Genomic DNA, 18,915 nt, shown 5'->3' with positions numbered 1-18,915 from the left:
TATGCGATTTCACTGTAACCTTAAATTGTATTTCTTAAATGTATTACGAGTAATCAATTGTTGACAAACCGAATAAAATAAAATAAAAAGTATCTCTGTCTGTCTGTCTCGCTTTCACGCCAAAACTTCCGATTGTAATGAAATTTTGTACACAGATATTCTAAAGCCTGAGAAAGGACATAGGCTACTTTTTAACTGGAAAAAAGGGTTGTAAGGGGGTAAAAATCCGTAAATTTGTTCAAATTAAGTCAGTTCTCAAAATACATAATAGATGGCGCCGTGCCGTCTCCTACATCGCGCTGACGCTTGCTCAAAAGTCTTTCTATAAGAGGTGGTATCATCTTACATTCAGTTTTCGGTATTTTCGATTGTCATTTCTTATTTACTTTATTAAATAACTTTGTACTTTATCTATGCAGTGATGAGAGACGAAACCTTAAACCTATCAATGATAAATAGTTTATGGGTAAAGTTGTGTAATTGGGGGGCTAAATATACTTTAAAATTTGGCATAAATAATGTTTACTTAATTTAAAAAAAATGAAATAAGTTATGTGCATACTGCACAGCTGTTTTTGGGTGTTTTGATTTAAGGGATACCAGGGTTTTTTTTAAAAAAGCTTTTGACACCAATTTTGTTGTTTGAACATCGCGCGCGACATTTGAGGTCCACGCGGACGAAGTCGCGGGCAACAGCTAGTTTTGATATATTTTGCAATGTTTTTTATAATGGACTATTAGCGTAGATGATATGAAAAGCCTTTTCCAATGGTTCACGTTTGACCAAAAGCCGACTATGACGACCTTGATTTTGACTTATGTTTTGACCATGAATTTCGGCACAATCGATAATTTCAATTCATCATTCATGCATCACATTGCTTTCACAAATTTAATACATCATACTCATGTTGGTTAATTGGGTTTGGTCCGCAATCTAATATTATAAAGTTTATAATTAGGAGAAAATGTCAATCAACATAATATAATTATATTACGTCTAATCGACTTTAAATAAAATTTTTACTTAAAATGTTATATAAAAATAATTATACTTAATATTTATGTAAAGTTCGTAGTAGTCAAATATGTTTTATTTTACTTTTAATTAAGTGAAACATAATATTATATTCTTTTTGGTCTTTCTCTATCCACCTCATTTTATTTAAAGACAATCGAAGTATTTAAACAATATTAATTTTTTAACCGATTTCAAAAAAGGAGGAGGTTATACGTTCGGCTGCATATTAAATTTTTTTTTTGTATGTTCAACAATTACTCAGCCGCTTGTGGTCCGATTTTCATATTTTGTCCTATCGAGTTTCACTCCAATTTGGCACCATATTCACAAAAGTGGTGACCTGATGATGGAATCCATGAGTAAACGAGGGAACTCCTCAAAATTTATATGGAAACATATTATGGCAATTTTGGTATTATATGAAGTATTCCAGGCATATATTATGTTATCAAAAAGTAAGATTTGCACCAGGTATACCATAGTCCCAAAGATGCTGAGAGAACTTCTGACTCCTTAAAGATGCAGGTTTGGGGGTTTCGGCGTTGTTTTAAGAACAAAAAGCATATGCTTCCGTGCATATCAGATCGATACTTGAGTTTATCTAGTGATTTTGAAAATTAAAAACCACCTAACTACACAGCAATTATAATTGTCATAGTTTCATACCTAAACCCTATCTAACTTTAATTTTTTTTGTTAAAAATAATAATTTACGATGCCATCCATTATCAACATACAGAACTAGGGTTTATTTTAAGTAGAAGCTTTAGAAGCCTCTCTACTGTGACGTCAGTATTCTTTGTGACTGCGTCCATTTTGTGACGATATTAAAGTCGCTGATTCACATTCGCGTTAAAATATTTGATTCGATATATTTTTTAATAAATTGCGTATATTATACTGAACTACGAGGTGCCCACAACTCGTTGCGCCAAAATTTGTTTACCACGTGGAAACCGTACATTTTTTCGAGATAAAAAGTAGGCTTTGTCCTTTCCCGGGGGCCAGGACTCAAACTATCTCCATACCAAATGATCAGAAAAATCGGTTCAGAGGTTTGGGCGTGAAGGGGTAACAGACAGACAGACGCACTTATGCATTTATAATAATATTAGTATGTATGTACTTCGGAAACACACGAGAGGGTTTCAAGGTCACGTGAGTAATGACGTCGTTTATTTATATCACGTAAATTAGCGTAAATTCTAATAATATCATTATCGCCAAGTCGCGTGATGTCAGATTCTGGCATGTCATGACTCAATAAAAGTACACTGTAAAATAAGAGAAACTATTAAAATGAAATATTATGAATTTATGGGATACTTTACGTAAAAACGCGTAGACCTAAATAATAATGGACGGACCATGTCAAGGTAAGAGCGTTGCCAAATGATGCCACTTCAGTATACTCTGACATTTGAAGTATGATGGCGTAAATTGTATTAAAATAACTTCTGCCAAATAAACGTTATGGCATAGCTGAGTTTATGTTTTTAACACGCTTTTTTTAATTTCACTTGCAACTAACTATGTAAGAAAATCTTGAAATTTCGATTTCACCCACTTCCCGGTCTTCGATTAGGACGAAATTTTGCACACGCTCTAAGTTCTGATGACAAACAAAAAAACATGACTAGTTAAGAAACGTCATTACAAATCAAATATGGCGGCCTCCCCAAGATGACGGATATATATGATATGGGTATCAAATGAAAGGGTTTGCTGTCAGGAATACAAAAAAACCTCACCTGACATAAATCCAATATGGCGGACTGACTAGAGCGTATTTTTTTAGTTTTTTTTTAACTATTAAAATATAGTTGAATTTAGCTACCAATGCTACCATACACGGAAGCTGTACTTTTCATACTTAATATGTTATTATAAACGTGAAAGTGTGTCTGTCTGTCTATTATCTCTTCAAGCCCAAACCACTGAACCGATTTAGCTGAAATTTGGTTTGGACATACTTCAAGTCCCGGAGAGAATAAGTGGATGATTTTTAATATTTTGGAGCCTTGTCTCGTTAATTTAACAACAAAATAGCAAAAAACAATATATAAACCTACGATCAATAAAAACTAAGGAAGACTAACTGTGTCAAATTTATCCACGAGTCTACAAAATGTGACCCGAATACATGCATACTTTATGCATGTATTCGGTACACAATATTGTGCAAATATTGTAAATGGCTTTATTTCGTGACAATTAATGTCAATGGCCTTATTTCGTAAAGAGTGTTAGTGTTTCGTTGCTATTGCCATATTTTAGTGTGCGAAAAGGAAGCAAATTCAAAACGGTTTCGAAGTATGGGAGTTACGTTTCCTTAATTTTTAGGGTTCCGTGCCCAAAGGGTAAAAACGGGACCCTATTACTAAGACTTCGATATCTGTCCGTCTGTCTGTCGGTCTCCAGGCTGCATCTTAAAAACTGTCATAGCTAGACTTCTGAAATTTTCACACATTGTGTATATCAGCTGTTGCCGCTATAACAACAATTACTAAAAACAAAATAAAGTTCAAGTGGGGCTTCCATACAACAAACGTGATTTTTTGGCCTATTTGGCTCGTAATCCATAATGGCAACATGTAGAAAACTTGAAAATCCTTAATTATTTGTTTATTCTAATATTTAATAATAAAACTTACATAAAATAAATAATAAAGGGGCTCCCATACAAAAACACTTTTTTTTCCTTCTTTCGCTCTATAACGGCATGGAACCTTGGATTTTTATTATTCGTACATATAAAATAACTAAACACATCTGTGTAAACTGTGATTTTGACATTTACATATTTTCTTTCGTCTATATTTGTCGTTCCACCGTGACACTACATTGTCAGGACTTTGACGAGTTTTATAAAGATAAACCTCGAACATTGGGCGTTCAGAAGATGAAACTCGGATTTGCTGTGAACGCGTTTAGTTTATGTCGGTGAAATGCTATTCGGTGATATAAACGCGGTTATACATTTATAACCGGTTCAGTGTGGACTAAGCGCGTTCAAATTCTTTGGTGAAATCGCACCTTAATCTCTAAAACTAATTCCATTTTCTTGTCTCTGTTGGATCAGCGGCATTTCTGTCACTAGTAAGTTATCCTTTTCTCGAGTATGTCTCGAGTAGGTTTAGGTTTATCCCCTATTAAGGCTGTGACGTCAGGCCCGGCTGTCCGATTACCGAATCACTCTGAGACAACTTCGAAAAGCCTTAAGACGGCGACCAACCCAAAAAATCAAACATCGTCCTTCTCTCTTCACACTCAGGCCCGTCTTTCATATGCCAGGTGAAAAAGGACGACGCAGATTCATCGCCAAATTAGTTTTTTCTCAATATGTCGATAAATATACAACATTTTAAAAATCCGCTAGGTCGATCTCTCATTGATAGAATTTTATACAATGTGTTAAAATATTAACTTAGTTCAATGCACGGTTATGGCAATAAATGAAAAATTCGTGAAAATTAGATGCATCTATGTGATTTTTTCTAACGAGAAAATTTTAAGATATCGTGTTTTTGCTCAGATCGAATTCTCGGAAATATAATGTAGTAGGTATCTAATTTTAGAAAATGAAACAATTCGGGGCTTTTTTTCAAGTATAAAAATGAATTATAAAATCGACACTTTAGGGTTAGTCGCCCCCTTAAGTTAGAACCCCTACTAATGTAATAAACTAGGCGACGCTCGCTACTCCGTTACGTCGAAATAAGTTTATTGCGCGGCAACCGTACATTTTACTAAACAGAACTATTTTGTCTTTCTCTGTCTGCCCAACGTAGCTACATACCTACTTTCATCGAAATTATCGGTTCAGCCGTAAGTAAGGGAATGAAGCTAATGTGCATAGCGGTTGTACAGATTTAGATAAGTTTGGAGATATTCTGAAAAAAGGGAAAAGACTTGAGGACATTTTTTGTTGCAGAAATATGTGCAAATAAAAAATATCACAAAAGTAGCGACCCGCCCCGGCTTCGTACGGGTATAAAATATAATTATTATTAGCCTATTCATTGAAAGAATGATTAAAATTGATTCAGTAGTAATTTTGACCTCCATTCTTTTTTTTAAGAAAGGAGGGGCAAACGAGCAAACGGGGAAAGCAACTTCAGTCGCCCATTGACACTCGCAGCATCAGAAGAGCTGCAGGTGCGTTGCCGGCCTTTTAAGAGGGAATAGGGTAATAGGGGAGGGTAAGGATGGGAAGGGAAGGGAAACGGGGAGGATAGAAAAGGGAATTGGGCCTCCGGTAAAGTCACTCACTCGGCGAAACACAGCGCAAGCGCTGTTTCACGCCAGTTTTCTGTGAGAACGTGGTATTTCTCCGGTCGAGCCAGCCCATTCGTGCCGAAGCATGGCTCTCCCACATCATATATATATATATATATATATATATATATATATATATATATATATATATAACAGATATAACTTGTATATATATATATATATATATATATATATATATATATATATATATATATATATATATATATATATATATATATATATATATATATATATATATATATATATATATATATATATATATATATATATATATATATATATATATATACAATTATATGAAGTTATAGCTGTTAAATTGTCGTGCTAAAATAAAGTATAGTTAAAGTATAGTTTGCCAATAAGACTGGCAGCCAGTATAGCCTTGGTATATGCCGCATGTGAAAAGTTTTTTCAAGCCAGGCCAACGCTGGCTGCCAGACGCCAGTACTGGCGAGAATAGAGGGTCCGTCTATTTTTCTATTTTTCTAGCCAATGACCTCCTAGCAAGTAGATGGATCTCGCCAGTCACTGGCGAACGTCTGTACGGTATGCACGTGTTTGTAATTTCTAGGACAAAATGCCGAGAAAATTCAACCTTTAAAAATTATACAACTCTACAGGGAGCTAGAATGCTTGTGGAATAAGCGTTGTGATTCATACAAAAATAAACAAAATATGCGCGCTTCGGCACTAGAACAACTTCGTGCCGGAATGAATAGGTATTAAAAAAATAATAGCTTCGTTTTATTTTTTTCTAATATTTCAATCGACTCTTCTGTTAATATGTAAAAATGTATTTGGCCCATAGATTCGATTTTCCATCATTTATGACATTTCAAGATTGTGCACATTGTATTAGTTCTAATGACAGATGAAATACAGCGTGCGTATGCGACAAAGCTTTGAGATGAAATGTAATCTATTACACATTACACACACACATATAAATAAAATTGGAGTGTCTGTTTGTAATATTAAAGTAACCATTTTTTACTACATGTATTTAAATATTTAGACGGTACTTACACCAAAATAACAATTTTTTAAATTTTTGTCTGTCTGTTTGTTCCAGATAATCTCCAAAATGGCTTTTGACGGGACTTTTATTGGCAGGTAGCTGATGTAATAAGGAGTAACTTAGGCTACTTTTTAACCGACTTCCAAAAAGGAGGAGGATATTTTTTTACTTTTTATTTTTTCCCTATGTATTTTACATATTTTTGTTGACGCGGACGCAGTCGCGGGTAACAGCTAGTTAATAATAATATAATAAAAATATGAATGTAACCAAATAACAGTAATCATTCTTATTTTCATAGGAAAATAAGAATGATTACTGTTATTTGGTATACCTATACAGATATAATCAATAATACTAAAATAAAACTATATAACAAAAATCAAATTTAAACTGTGGACAGTACAAACCAAATAGCCAAATAGTAAATTATTATTATAATTTCTACTTTTCTTGCAGGATGTTTTATTTGTTAATATACACACACTGGCAAAATTAGCGGAACATAGGTAAAAAGGGCCAAAACTTGAACTCAAGTGGGTCGGGCTGTCTGAAAGCCTTTTTTATAGCTTCTAAGCTCATTCAAGAAATAAAATATTGAATAAAACTGGCAAGTTGACAGGTTTTTATAGCAATTATGCCCTAATAAGTGTTTTTCGATTATTGACGTTGTAAGTGTTCCTGATAAGAATGGCGTTTTAGCGGGGTGCAAGGTATGCTCAGCTCATTTGATTATTTGGTTTTTGGAAGACCACATTGCTTAGATACAAAATTAGTGATTTCCCAGCATCTGCGACAGCTAGAGCTGTAACCACGATAGAGAAAGGTCACACCTACCGTCCGGTCAGTCAGGCCTTAGGTGTGTCGGCTTCCGTGGTTCATCGTAACTTTCAACGCTTCAGAGAGACTGGATCTAACGTTCGGAGAACGTTAACAAGGCAGATATCGGGTGACAATGGTTCAGGATGACCATTTTGTAAGGAAACAAAACTTAAGAAATCGACCTCAAACTGCTATGTAGACACGAAACCTGTCGGAACAGATCCAAGATGAACGTGTAAGTGATTGTACAGTAAGAAGAAGACTCAAAGAAGTTAAATTAAACTCAAAAGTGCCAGCAAGGGCACCAAAACTTGAGACAGGACACCGAAGAGCCAGGCTAAGATTTGCGCGTGAACATCAAAATTAGACAAGTGAGTGAAATCTTGTGCTGTACAGTGATGGGAGCAAATTCTGTGTACATTGTATTGACAGGCGATAAAGAATGTGGATAAATCATAAGGAAAGCTACTGGCCATCAAACTTACCGGAAACAGTGGCCTATGATGCAGGCTTCGTAATGGTTTGGAGTTGCATATGATTTGGAGCCCGCATGGAGCTGATGATTATAGATGATGGTACTTTGACAGTACAGGGCTATAGCACCGACATCCTGGAACTGCATGGTGTTCCTTTTACACAGTTTTAGGTAGTAATTTCAATTTTATGTGCGTCCATAAAGTGAGAAAATCGGGCATTATTACCTAAACGATGTTGGCGTAGCCCAGGTGGAGAGGCCAGCGTGGTCTACGGATGTGGATCCGATTGAAGACGTGTGGCACATCAATGGGTGAACGGTACGAGTTAAAACTCCAGCTCCAAAATGTGTCCAGGAGCTCGAGTTGGCGCTACTGGAGGGGTAGGAGAATATCCCACAGGAAATGATTGACAATTAAAATGCAAGCATGGAATGGCGTATCCATGCCGTCTTGAGATCCATAGAAGGAATTACACGCTTTTAACATGGCATTTCTTTAATAATAATGGAGAATTTATCTTAAAAACTTACTACTGAAATTTCAAAGATTTTCTTAATTTTTTGATTTTTGCTGATTTTTTTCTATTTTTCACGTTTTTATGCCCTAAATTTATATAAAATTTATTTTTTAATAATCAATTAGTAAATAAATAAATAAATATATAAAAATCGGTGAACAATTTTAAAAAAATTGAAAATTTTGTTATGTTCCTCTAATTTTGCCGGTGTGTTTAGTACTTATTTTAAATTCCTATTAAAATACCTACCTAAGTTTATCAAAGGAATCAAAATACAGATATCGGTACAGTCGGATATAGCATTGTTAGATCTACACAATCTTCAGAGTGGTGCATAACCTACGTTTAGTAACCTACGTTTACGCTAGTAACCTACGTTTGTTCTGGCAAGCTTTACGTGGAATGGTTTTTATTTACTTTTTCGGGGTGGTCTTGTGGGAATATTTATAGCTTTATTTTACTCAGCATTTATCCTTAGCGCCAGTCATAAAAATTAGTTTTAAATGTTTACGGCGATCCAAGAGTGAGTCTAGATAAAAATATTTTAATCTACAGAAATAATGAGCAAGGTTTCTGACTACACCATGTGTAGTGTATATAAATAAAGATATGCCTCGCCTACTTGGGTAGGTAGTAGGGAGAGTAGTAGTGGTCGCTCGACTTCGGTCTGACGATCACTTCTACGAGCCCGAGTGGTGGTGTTGAGTGATATAACAATATTCTGTGTTTTACTCTCCCTACAAGAATGTACAAATTGTACACCATGTTTGTGGGATACTACAAGAAACGTTTTTGGACTCTCTCGAGGTGATTTGAGTTGATGGCATAGTGTGGGTTCCAAACTGGACTGCAGAATTCGATCTTGCTCCGTACTAATGAATTATATATTACTATAGAGTAAGTGGATTTTTAAGGAGGTGCAGTTTCGTTTAGTAACTTATACAATTTATATTGTTACTAAACTTAAATATGAAATTATTTTTAACATTTTATAAACGCATCACCTTAGTACGCTGATGATTTTACTATCGGAAACCATACATTTTGATTTTGGCGTATCAGGCCACAGCACTGCGTTGAAATTTTTGCGATACCACACCGCAACGCAGTGTTGTGGCCTCGCCCTAAGTAGATACTGCACAGACACAATTCTTATCAAAATAAGCCCTCGTCAATCCAGTCCATATAAATAATTTCAAACAAAATGTCATACTCTACTGTCTACTGTATACTAGATTATTTTGGTAGCATTATAATTATTATGTACCTTATTAAAAGATTGAATGTACTTTTTTAGACAATACGTGTATTAATACGTGAGCCAAAAACTTTGTATCCCTTTTGACGAAAAATGGGGAAACGCAGGTGAATGAAATTTTGCAAAGTTATAGTGCATAATATGGTGAAGGAGTGCATCGAGCGTATATTATTTTGAAATTATGCTTTTATCGTATATTTTTTTAACAAATAAAACATTACACACACTACAACACACATACATGAGAAATGACAGATTTTTGAGTGACAGGCCTATACATACGAATTATACTCTTTTATTTATGGTTGAAGTCTGTTAACAACAAGTTGACAAATTGAAAATGGATTATAGTTTTTTTTTTTATTGAATCTAAGATACTATTAGACAATGCTTACACGGCCAGTCTGAGATTAGTTGAGTCCCAAAAACAAGAGTTGAAAAAAAAATGATAAAGTTAATATTTTTTTACAAAATATAGGTCGTAGCCCTAATGTTGTTGAAACTAAGGTCGAATTTCGACCATTAGGCGATCTCTAGTTATGATTATTATGTTTCTATTTAAAAGATTGAATGTACTTTTTTAGACAATAGGTACGTGCCTATATTATATTAATTTCAGTACTTTAACCTATCTAATGCTCAGTCATAGGTTTCTCTATCTGAAATAAAATAATGATGTCATCAAGGACTCTAAATTTAAATAGGACAATGACGATAAAATTCAATTAAAATTTTATTAAATAAAAATATGTAAATACAACTTTTAAAATTTTACAATTATTATGTAATATTTTGACTTTTTAATCCAATGATAAACTTAGATTTACCGTTAATTTTAGATTTCATGAATATTTTTGTAAAGAGTAATTCGACTCGGCGTTGTGATTTCATTTAAATATGGACTTCGAATTAATCGCGTTAGAGCTTTATTACGTTGTAATTTACTTCTTTTGAATACATTTAGCTGGCTATAGTTTTTATGATAAATATCTCTCGCTTGATTTATGTTAATTATTAAGGTAATTAAGCGATCATAATAATTTCCTCGAATGAGACCAGGTTTCAAAGATATGTGAGTATAATTAGACATATTAATAAAATGATAATAAATTTTAATTAAATAAAAAAAAAAATAAGATTACATGTTGATATTTGTCCTAACATTCTGAAATAATTTTGGTACTTCAAAGAAAAATGTCTAAATCAATCGAACGAAAGATTGAATGTATTTCTTGATAACTGTTGCTCTGCAGCTGTATTTCTTATGTTTTCTGATATATCAAAAATATTGTAATTTGGCGCACCGGGTTAGGATAGGTGTTGGCAGGGTGAGGGGGTGGGATGGCGGCGCGCGGGGGTCGGGCTACAGGGACAGAGGCAAGCGCGTTCACTGTTTCGCTTCTCGTCTCGTTGGTCGCACGTCGCGACCCGGCTCGATACTCGCGTTACGAGCTATGTAGTTCTTCCCCAACAGTTACCAAAAAGTCGTCAAACTGTTTTCAAGTGTCATAAAAGTTGTCAAAAGGTACAGCGGTGCCACCGAAGCGCAGCCCAGCACTTCCGGTAAGTAGTTAATTGGGCGCGAAAAGTTTAAGAAAGCGACGCCGCAACAGGTAGGTCGGTATCGAGCGATTCGTTCACTTTTACTTTTCGTTTAAGCGGTCATAATCCTGGATCCGCCATTTTCGCGAGCCCTTGCCGCGACAAACTGTTGCTCCCGAATTTCGCTTATTATCCTAATGGAAGTGTGTGCTTATTGAAATTTTCAATTCGCTGCAATTCAATTATTGTTTTCTTTGCGCTTAATGGATTTTGTTATTCAGGTTGTAACGTGTTTTTGGGACAATTTGATTTCAAAATATTATTTTTGAGAATACTATAAATGTTTTTAGTGAATATTATTTAATCTATATTTTTATTATGCTCATTTTATTTTATTTGATTAAAACGGCTCGTAGTAATTTTTTTTAATGTTAGTGTCATGATACATAAATGCATTATTTCATATTGAGCTAATATTTAACGACGTTTGTCAACATTTTTTGAGAATATTATTATTTTGGTGATGATCATAATTATTATTCATCATCATCAAATCATAACTTCTCGATCATTCCACTTGACACCACCAAAATGACACCACTGGTGGTATCATATTATGGAATCTCTAGTCCATATGACACCACCGACTGTTAGTGATGTGACATAGTTGCTTAGTTGTTGATATGAAAACTCCATATAAGTTCAAGCAGTAAAGTTTATATTTATCAGTCACTCAAATGTTCATTCGACACCACTAGGATGGTATCATAATATGGAATAAAGATTCCATATGACACCACCGGTGATGTCGTTTTGGTGGTGGCAAGTGGAAGGAACGTGGCGGATGCAGATGTAGACCTATTTACTCGCTCATCTCAAATTATTCCAATCCAATTGCTTCCACACTTTTTAATTTTCCTCGACAATTTTATTTTTTACAATTTATTGGTTTACCACACTTTTGCATCTCATCATTATGGAGATTGCCCATCATCATTTACTGGAGACGCGGGTGCTTGTCGGCATTCTACGAATAAGGTTTGATACAGGGTCGGAGCAACAGATGTCTTGAACAAGCAACACAATAAACGGAAGGTTCAATATCTTACTCGTCAAAATATTATATCAATTTGTACCACTACCGTCAAAGATTAATAAATATACAAGTGTTATTATAAAGCAGTACTTGTAATATTTATTAATAATACATCATGTTAATAAAATATTAATTACAAATAAATCATGTAATATTTGTTATTAACACATTCTTGAATCTCTCGTCAAGAGAGAACATGGAATTGACATTATAATATAGTAATAAATGAATGTCATGTCGCATGTCCTGTATAATAAATTAGCAAGCCAATTTTTATATATCTTGTAAAGAAAGTAATTGTATTATTATTTACGTAAAATCTTCTTTCGGTTATGATAATTTATTTGTTATGTTCTTAATTTAATCTTTGGTCTTACACATAATAGGATGCTTTTTATACTGAAAAAGTACAGATTTCTAATGTGATACAAAATTACAATTAGGTTTAGCCCGCGGCGGAGTAATATAATATATTGTAGTTAACTCGAGGATTTTTATCAAGCGGTGTGCTAAATTTTACCCGCAATGGTCGCAATTTTGACTAAATTATGTAACTCTGCTGATTATTTGGCAGAAACTCGTGAGATTTACTTTACGCTGAATTTCATGTTGAGCAAGAACGTGAGTTATGTTTTTGAGACGGGCGTCAAGTTTAGTTAACGACAGTTCTTCTTTACGGTTCCTTGGGGGTATATTTTAATTTGTCCCCACACGAGGGTGTAAGTGACACACATTTTTTACAAAACGTGTCGTTAAACCCGATTAAATATGTCAATTTTAGCAACACGTAACTGAAATATAGTTAGACTGAAATACTCACATTTATATGCGTTTATTTGGATTAGTTTTTAGATTAAAATATTTATAGCTACTGCGTTTAAATATATTTTATATTAGAATAATTAATCAAGCGTAGGTAAAATAATCCATGGATTACATGAATTAAATCTTCATTGGCTTAAGAATAATTGAAATCTAATTTCAAACTCAGGTTCAAAATTGTGTTGAGGTATATTTCTAGACAAAGCTTAGCTTTAATCAACATGCAGACAATTAATAACAAACTAAATTGGATAATCGATGGAATTCCATGGAATTCAAAAATAAAATATTTGAATTCCATCGAGTCCTGTCATGTAGTACACCGATGAAACATTAATTACTTACAATATGGACAGTGGGATTACTCGAACAATATTATTGCGATGAATTTAAAAGTGGCGAAGATAAAAGTATGATTATAAAATTAGTGATAAAATACTGTTGTATAATATTATGAAATCAAGAAAACTAAACATTTAGCAGTTTCTCAGTAATAATAATACACTTTTGATGCACTTATAACACTTTTCATACATTTTTAACTGACTTCCAAAAAAGGAGGAGGTTAAATACGTTTGTCTGTGGAGTGTGGATATTTTTTATTTTTATTACAATTATGTTCCACACGGCCGGTTTCGATGGTGCGTCCAGGTGTCCTGATGATGATTCTATCAAAACCGGGTGTGAAACATAATTGTTGTAATAAAATAAATTAATAAATGAAGTGCATGAACAGTGTATATTTTTACTGTGAAACACTTTCCACAATTTCCACTGAGAAGTTACAGTACATTCAATATTATACACGAGTATATTTAGCAGTTTGGATGTTTTAGTGCCTACTCATTATTATTCAAGTTCGGCAACTAAAAATCAGACCTTTTAGTCATTTTTTAAACATTCGACAGATTAAGGCAATCGAACATTTATCAGCAAGCTTCGTTTTATAATATTATGATGTGAAACCTCATACATTCGTCCGCACCGTACGCGCCGCATTTCGTGTACTATTCGGTGCGTTCGGTGCGTACGATGCTGACAAATATTTAGTTGAGAAAATGTCAATTATTGGTCATAATTCATCGCGAAGGAGATGTCGCTAGGAGTTATCCCAGTCAAGATGTTAATTTTGACTAAATGCTCTAGAAAAATCAGTTATTTTACCATAAGAGAAATTCATTTATGAGCAGACAAACGGCTGTCCGATGTAATATTTTCGGGTTCGAAGTAATACAGGTCACAACCCGAACAAAGTATGTCAGTCCTTGTCGACTTTGCCCAACCAAATTACATAGGTCCGCCGTCTGCCTATAAATATTTTTTTCTGATAGAACATGAAAGATAATAATCGTTTAATACAATATTTAAATACTGTCGAAAACAATATTTCTCGACTTCAGTGAATAATTATGTGTAAATTGTTAATTAAATTGACGAAGAATTCGAACCATTTTTAATTAAAAGTACTTTGATGTTTGATGATAAAAGATATTACGTGAGTCTCGGCTCTCCCAGACTAGAGTTCCCAGAATCTTTAAAACCCTTACTAATATTATTATAAAATAATGCTTATAATATCTGTCTTCTTTCGGCGTATCGCAGGTGCCATCTTATTCTAAATATATTTAAATATATTGTGTAGAAGTGTTCTACAACATTTTAGATCGTTCGAATAAAATAATTACATGGAATATTTTTTAAAGAAGAAAATCGTAAACATCAACATCGATCAACTAGACGTGTAATCAAAATCAATGATAATCATCATCATTTCGCTATACCATATTATACTCTACTAGCTAATTGACCAAGCTATTTGATATATTGTGCTCGTTTAAAGATATAAGATAATAAGATAAGGTGGGCCGCATACATAAATGTTTTCCGTATGCGATTTCTGAATTCGTTTTCCGTATTTGGAATTCCGTGATTTCACGTGAAAACTCGCATCAGTCACTATATCATTATAAGTGGTTATTGACAATATTCATACACATCAATTTCAACTTTTCTTTAAAATTCCTGGAATGAAAATCAAACACTATCGCGCTGATTTATCAGCAAATATTTTAACTTTATCTTGCTGAGCTATTCGGGGTAGTTTCGTCTGTATTTTTGGCATACAACAAATATTTTGCCAATTTTTCTATTGGGTGGCGGAGCAAGCTCATTTTGCTTTTTGTGGAAATTCGTGCCTAGTCGACTGACTTAGGGCCTTATCATACTGGCGGTGTAGGGGTTATAGCGCCCATACATCTAACGAGCTCCGCGAATCCACCGCGTGTTCGCCGCGATCAAACACCTATGATCTAGTTACTGCCACGCAATCGCTCCGCTCGTAAACAACCAATGTGATAAAGCCTTCTAAAGTAAGTATTTTATTAACACTGTACGGCCTTATCATATTCATGATCCTGTGATCATCGCTGTCGATTAGCGGGAGGAGCGGTTGCCAGGTGATACGTCTAGCGAGCGTTGTGAACCCGCCTCGGTTAGAGGCCTGTGATCTCATGGCCGCCGCGCCATCGCTCCGCCCATAAACTGTCAGTGTGAGGAGGCCCTTAAAGCAAATATTTTATCAACCCCTTTAGGGTTTGGTAGAAATACGGCAAGACCTCAGCTTGTTGATTTGATCGGGCGCCTATCAGAAAATGCTTTTTTATTATTTTATGTTTGATTAAATTTTCAGGGCTTCGTATACATGCAACTTTATATATTTATACAGAGTGAAGGAAAACGAAACAATGATACTTAAGTGTGTGGTGTGTATCTCTTATACAAAATTCACTATAAAAGATGCAGTACTAAAAGATGCTCGTTGCGCGTTTATACTTTAGTTGGAAAGTTTTTCAATAACATTATATTACCAAGATACTTATAAATACACGAGAAATACTTTCAAACTATGGCAATATAATACACGACGTAACTTCCCGAATCTTGAGTACCCTGGGAAACGGGAAGGGTCTTTAGTTTCGAATGTGTTTAGTTCAAGTGGGACCTCCGAAAATCAATGATGAGACTTCCCTTTCGTATAACTATGTAGTATAAAGGATGAACTTGTATAATTTGAAGGTATTGCACTGATTAATTTTAAGCTCCAGTAAAACACGAGTCAGTTTAGTAATTGTGAGAATACTATTAGTTGTGAATTTTCTATTATTGGTTTTACATTTGGACCTGTGCTTAATTTCTAATTTAATGTTTAAAATTTCAGTGCAAGCACTGAATATATCTAGATATTCTATCATTTTTGATTTTGAATTATGTAGTAAGTACATTTTTTATTTTATTTGTGAACAGTGTAATCATTTATTTCTATCATAATCTTAGCAATATTTAACTGTATTGGAATTGAAGATGTCATTGCATTAGGATGAATTAAATTAATGAATACGATATAAAAGTCAATACAGAGTGGGAAAAACTAGTTTGGCCCACTCGTGCCAAAATTTTGAGGTAAATAAACGACCCCGGGCTTAATAGCTCAGTGTTAACGTTTTTAATTTTTAACTCATACTATATATTCCGCCAGAAGAATTTATCCCAGAGTCAACTAACCCAGGCATATGTCATGTTCATTCATGAAATAAAATTTAATTATATTGTAGGAATTTCATTCATTGCACTTTTTCATTCATCTTGTCTACCAATTTACTAGGAGTTCACTAAAGACGCACTAATCCCTAATAATTGAAACTTTGGTAGGTACTTACTTTTTATTCTCATTTGTATATTATTGCAATTACTTTTTAATTTCATTTAATAAAAAGAGAACAGATTATTTTTCTAGGCAAAATCTTCAATAAAAATCTTGGTCTCTTTGTGAGTAAGAAAGATCGGTCCGTTCTGCAATCCTTCTAATAAAAGAGTCCGAACTAATGTATTTGATAATTTCTTCATCATCATCAGATAACCACCACTCATTAATCATGGTTAAACACAAAATAAAGCCGGTACCCTACGAATAATAAATAGCCGATACCTAATACTGAACACAACAAAATATGTAAGTAAATAACTTAAAATCTCAGAATTGACATTACTAGCCCCGAATCGGTGGGTTAAAAATTTAAAATTTAACACGAGGTTAACTCCTAACTCTCGGTGGTGCAAGACATGATGAGAATTTAACTCCGAAGTATAATTTAACTCAGAGTTAACCCAGTCTGGCAAAATTGGGCCTTAGTAAATTAGTGTACTACTGCTTCTGGTAGTGGTCGCTAGTAGTACGTTTGTGGGGTGTAAGTTTTCTGTGACACATCTTCATAGAATTATCCCCGTGGGCACACTGAAAGTTGCCGTTAATGTTAAAACTTAGCAGCTTCTGCACTTAACATCATCATCATGTGCTCATAAGAAATTACCTGAGTAATGAGCAGTATGTTCAAATTTTTTACACATTTTTCTCAACTGAAGATAAAGTAGATGAGAAACAATTTGAAAATTTTAGTTAATTTGCAAAATAGTGGCTTTAGGACCAAAACAATATTTAAAACTAGATGACGCCCGCAACTCCGTTGCACCAAATTAGTTTATCGCACGACAACCGTACATTTTTCCGGAATAAAAATGTCCTTTGTTCCTGGGACTCAAAGTATCTCCATAACAAACAGCAATATCGATTCAGCGTTTTTGACGTGAAGAGGCAACAGACAGACGTTCACATTTGTAGTATGGATAAGATGTAGATTTTCTGTATACAGAGATATATACCAGCCCCCGCTACCATAATATGTGCAATGTGTGCAATGCACACGGGCGCCATCCTCTAGGGGCGGCAAATTGCCATCTTTAGGGGCGCCAAAATCAAGGTCCCAAAAAATTTGCCTAAAGGGGCGCCAAAATCCTTTTTTTGCACACAGGCGCCAGTAGCCCTTACGGGGGCCCTGCGGCAGCCAGATATAAATATTAGCCAGTTGATTAAGTAGGTAATTTACAAGGTTTGTTCGAATTATCATAAGTTACTAGAGATCGCCCAATGGTCGAATTTCGACCTCAAAAAAAAATTATAAGTTTCAAATTTTAACGCTTTTCTATTGATATTCTATTGTCAAAATATTAACTTTATTATTTTTAGACATAATTCCTGCGACAGTCTCAGATTAATAAGGTCAAAATATGATGACAGACTGGCCGTGTAATAATTGTCTAACAGTATTTAAGATTCAATAAAAAAAATCGGCCAAGTGCAAGTTGGACTCGAGCACGAAGGGTTCCGTACCATTAAAAAGCAAAATAAGGTAAAAAAATGTGTTTTTTAGTATGGATCCCACCTTAATTATTAATTTCTTTTAATTTTATTATTAATTATTTAAATAATAAATACAACTGAGTATTTTGTGAACATTTCAAGTGCCTACCCATTGCCATTATTGATATCGAGCATAAAATAGCAAAAAAAATACGTTTGTTGTATGGGATTAATAATATAATTAATTTATTTTGTTTTTAGTATTTGTTGTTATAGCAGCAACAGATATACACAATCGGTGAAAATTTCAGAAATCTACCTATAGCGGTTCTTGAGATACAGCCTGCTGACAGACAGACAGACAGACTGACAGACAGACGGACAGACAGACATCGAAGTCTTAGTAATAGGGTCCCGTTTTTACCCTTTGAGTACGGAACCCTAAAAACTAAATTTATTTTCAATTTGACAACAGACTTCAACCATAAATAAAAGAGTACAATTCGTGTGTATAGGCTTGTAAATCAAAATCTCCTAGTGTGTGTAATGATTTATTTGTTAAAAAATGTGTGATAAAAGCATAATTTCAAAACAATATTAGCTCTATGCACTCCTTCACCATATAAACTATTACCTATAGTGCAAAATTTCATTCACCTCCTTTTCCGCATTTTTCGTCAAAAGGGATCCAAAGTTTTTCGGTCGCGTATTAATATAATATATAGATAAAATGTTAGCTATCCACTTCATCCATTAACGTCTTCAAGTATGACAGAAAAAAGTAATTTTTTTGAGTGTACTACTCTTCACGATTAAACATCGTTGGCTATTTGTATCTCAAAAAATATGT

General features: G+C 34.1%; 1 long non-coding RNA gene across 1 annotated transcript; it reads right to left on the bottom strand.

Moving 5' to 3' along the window:
• Nucleotides 1-1,468: 1,468 nt before the first annotated feature.
• LOC121739327 lies at nucleotides 1,469-15,199 on the bottom strand. Its single transcript, XR_006037428.1, has 3 exons — nucleotides 15,189-15,199; nucleotides 4,817-4,820; nucleotides 1,469-1,588 (listed from the first exon to the last, which is right to left on the bottom strand). It is a non-coding gene; the product is annotated as an uncharacterized LOC121739327 (long non-coding RNA).
• Nucleotides 15,200-18,915: the final 3,716 nt, after the last annotated feature.

This window comes from Aricia agestis, chromosome Z (genome assembly GCF_905147365.1).
Source record: "Aricia agestis chromosome Z, ilAriAges1.1, whole genome shotgun sequence".
NCBI lineage: Eukaryota > Metazoa > Arthropoda > Insecta > Lepidoptera > Lycaenidae > Aricia > Aricia agestis.
The sequence above is the reverse complement of the archived record's forward strand: the minus strand, read 5'-3'. Positions and strand labels throughout refer to the sequence as shown.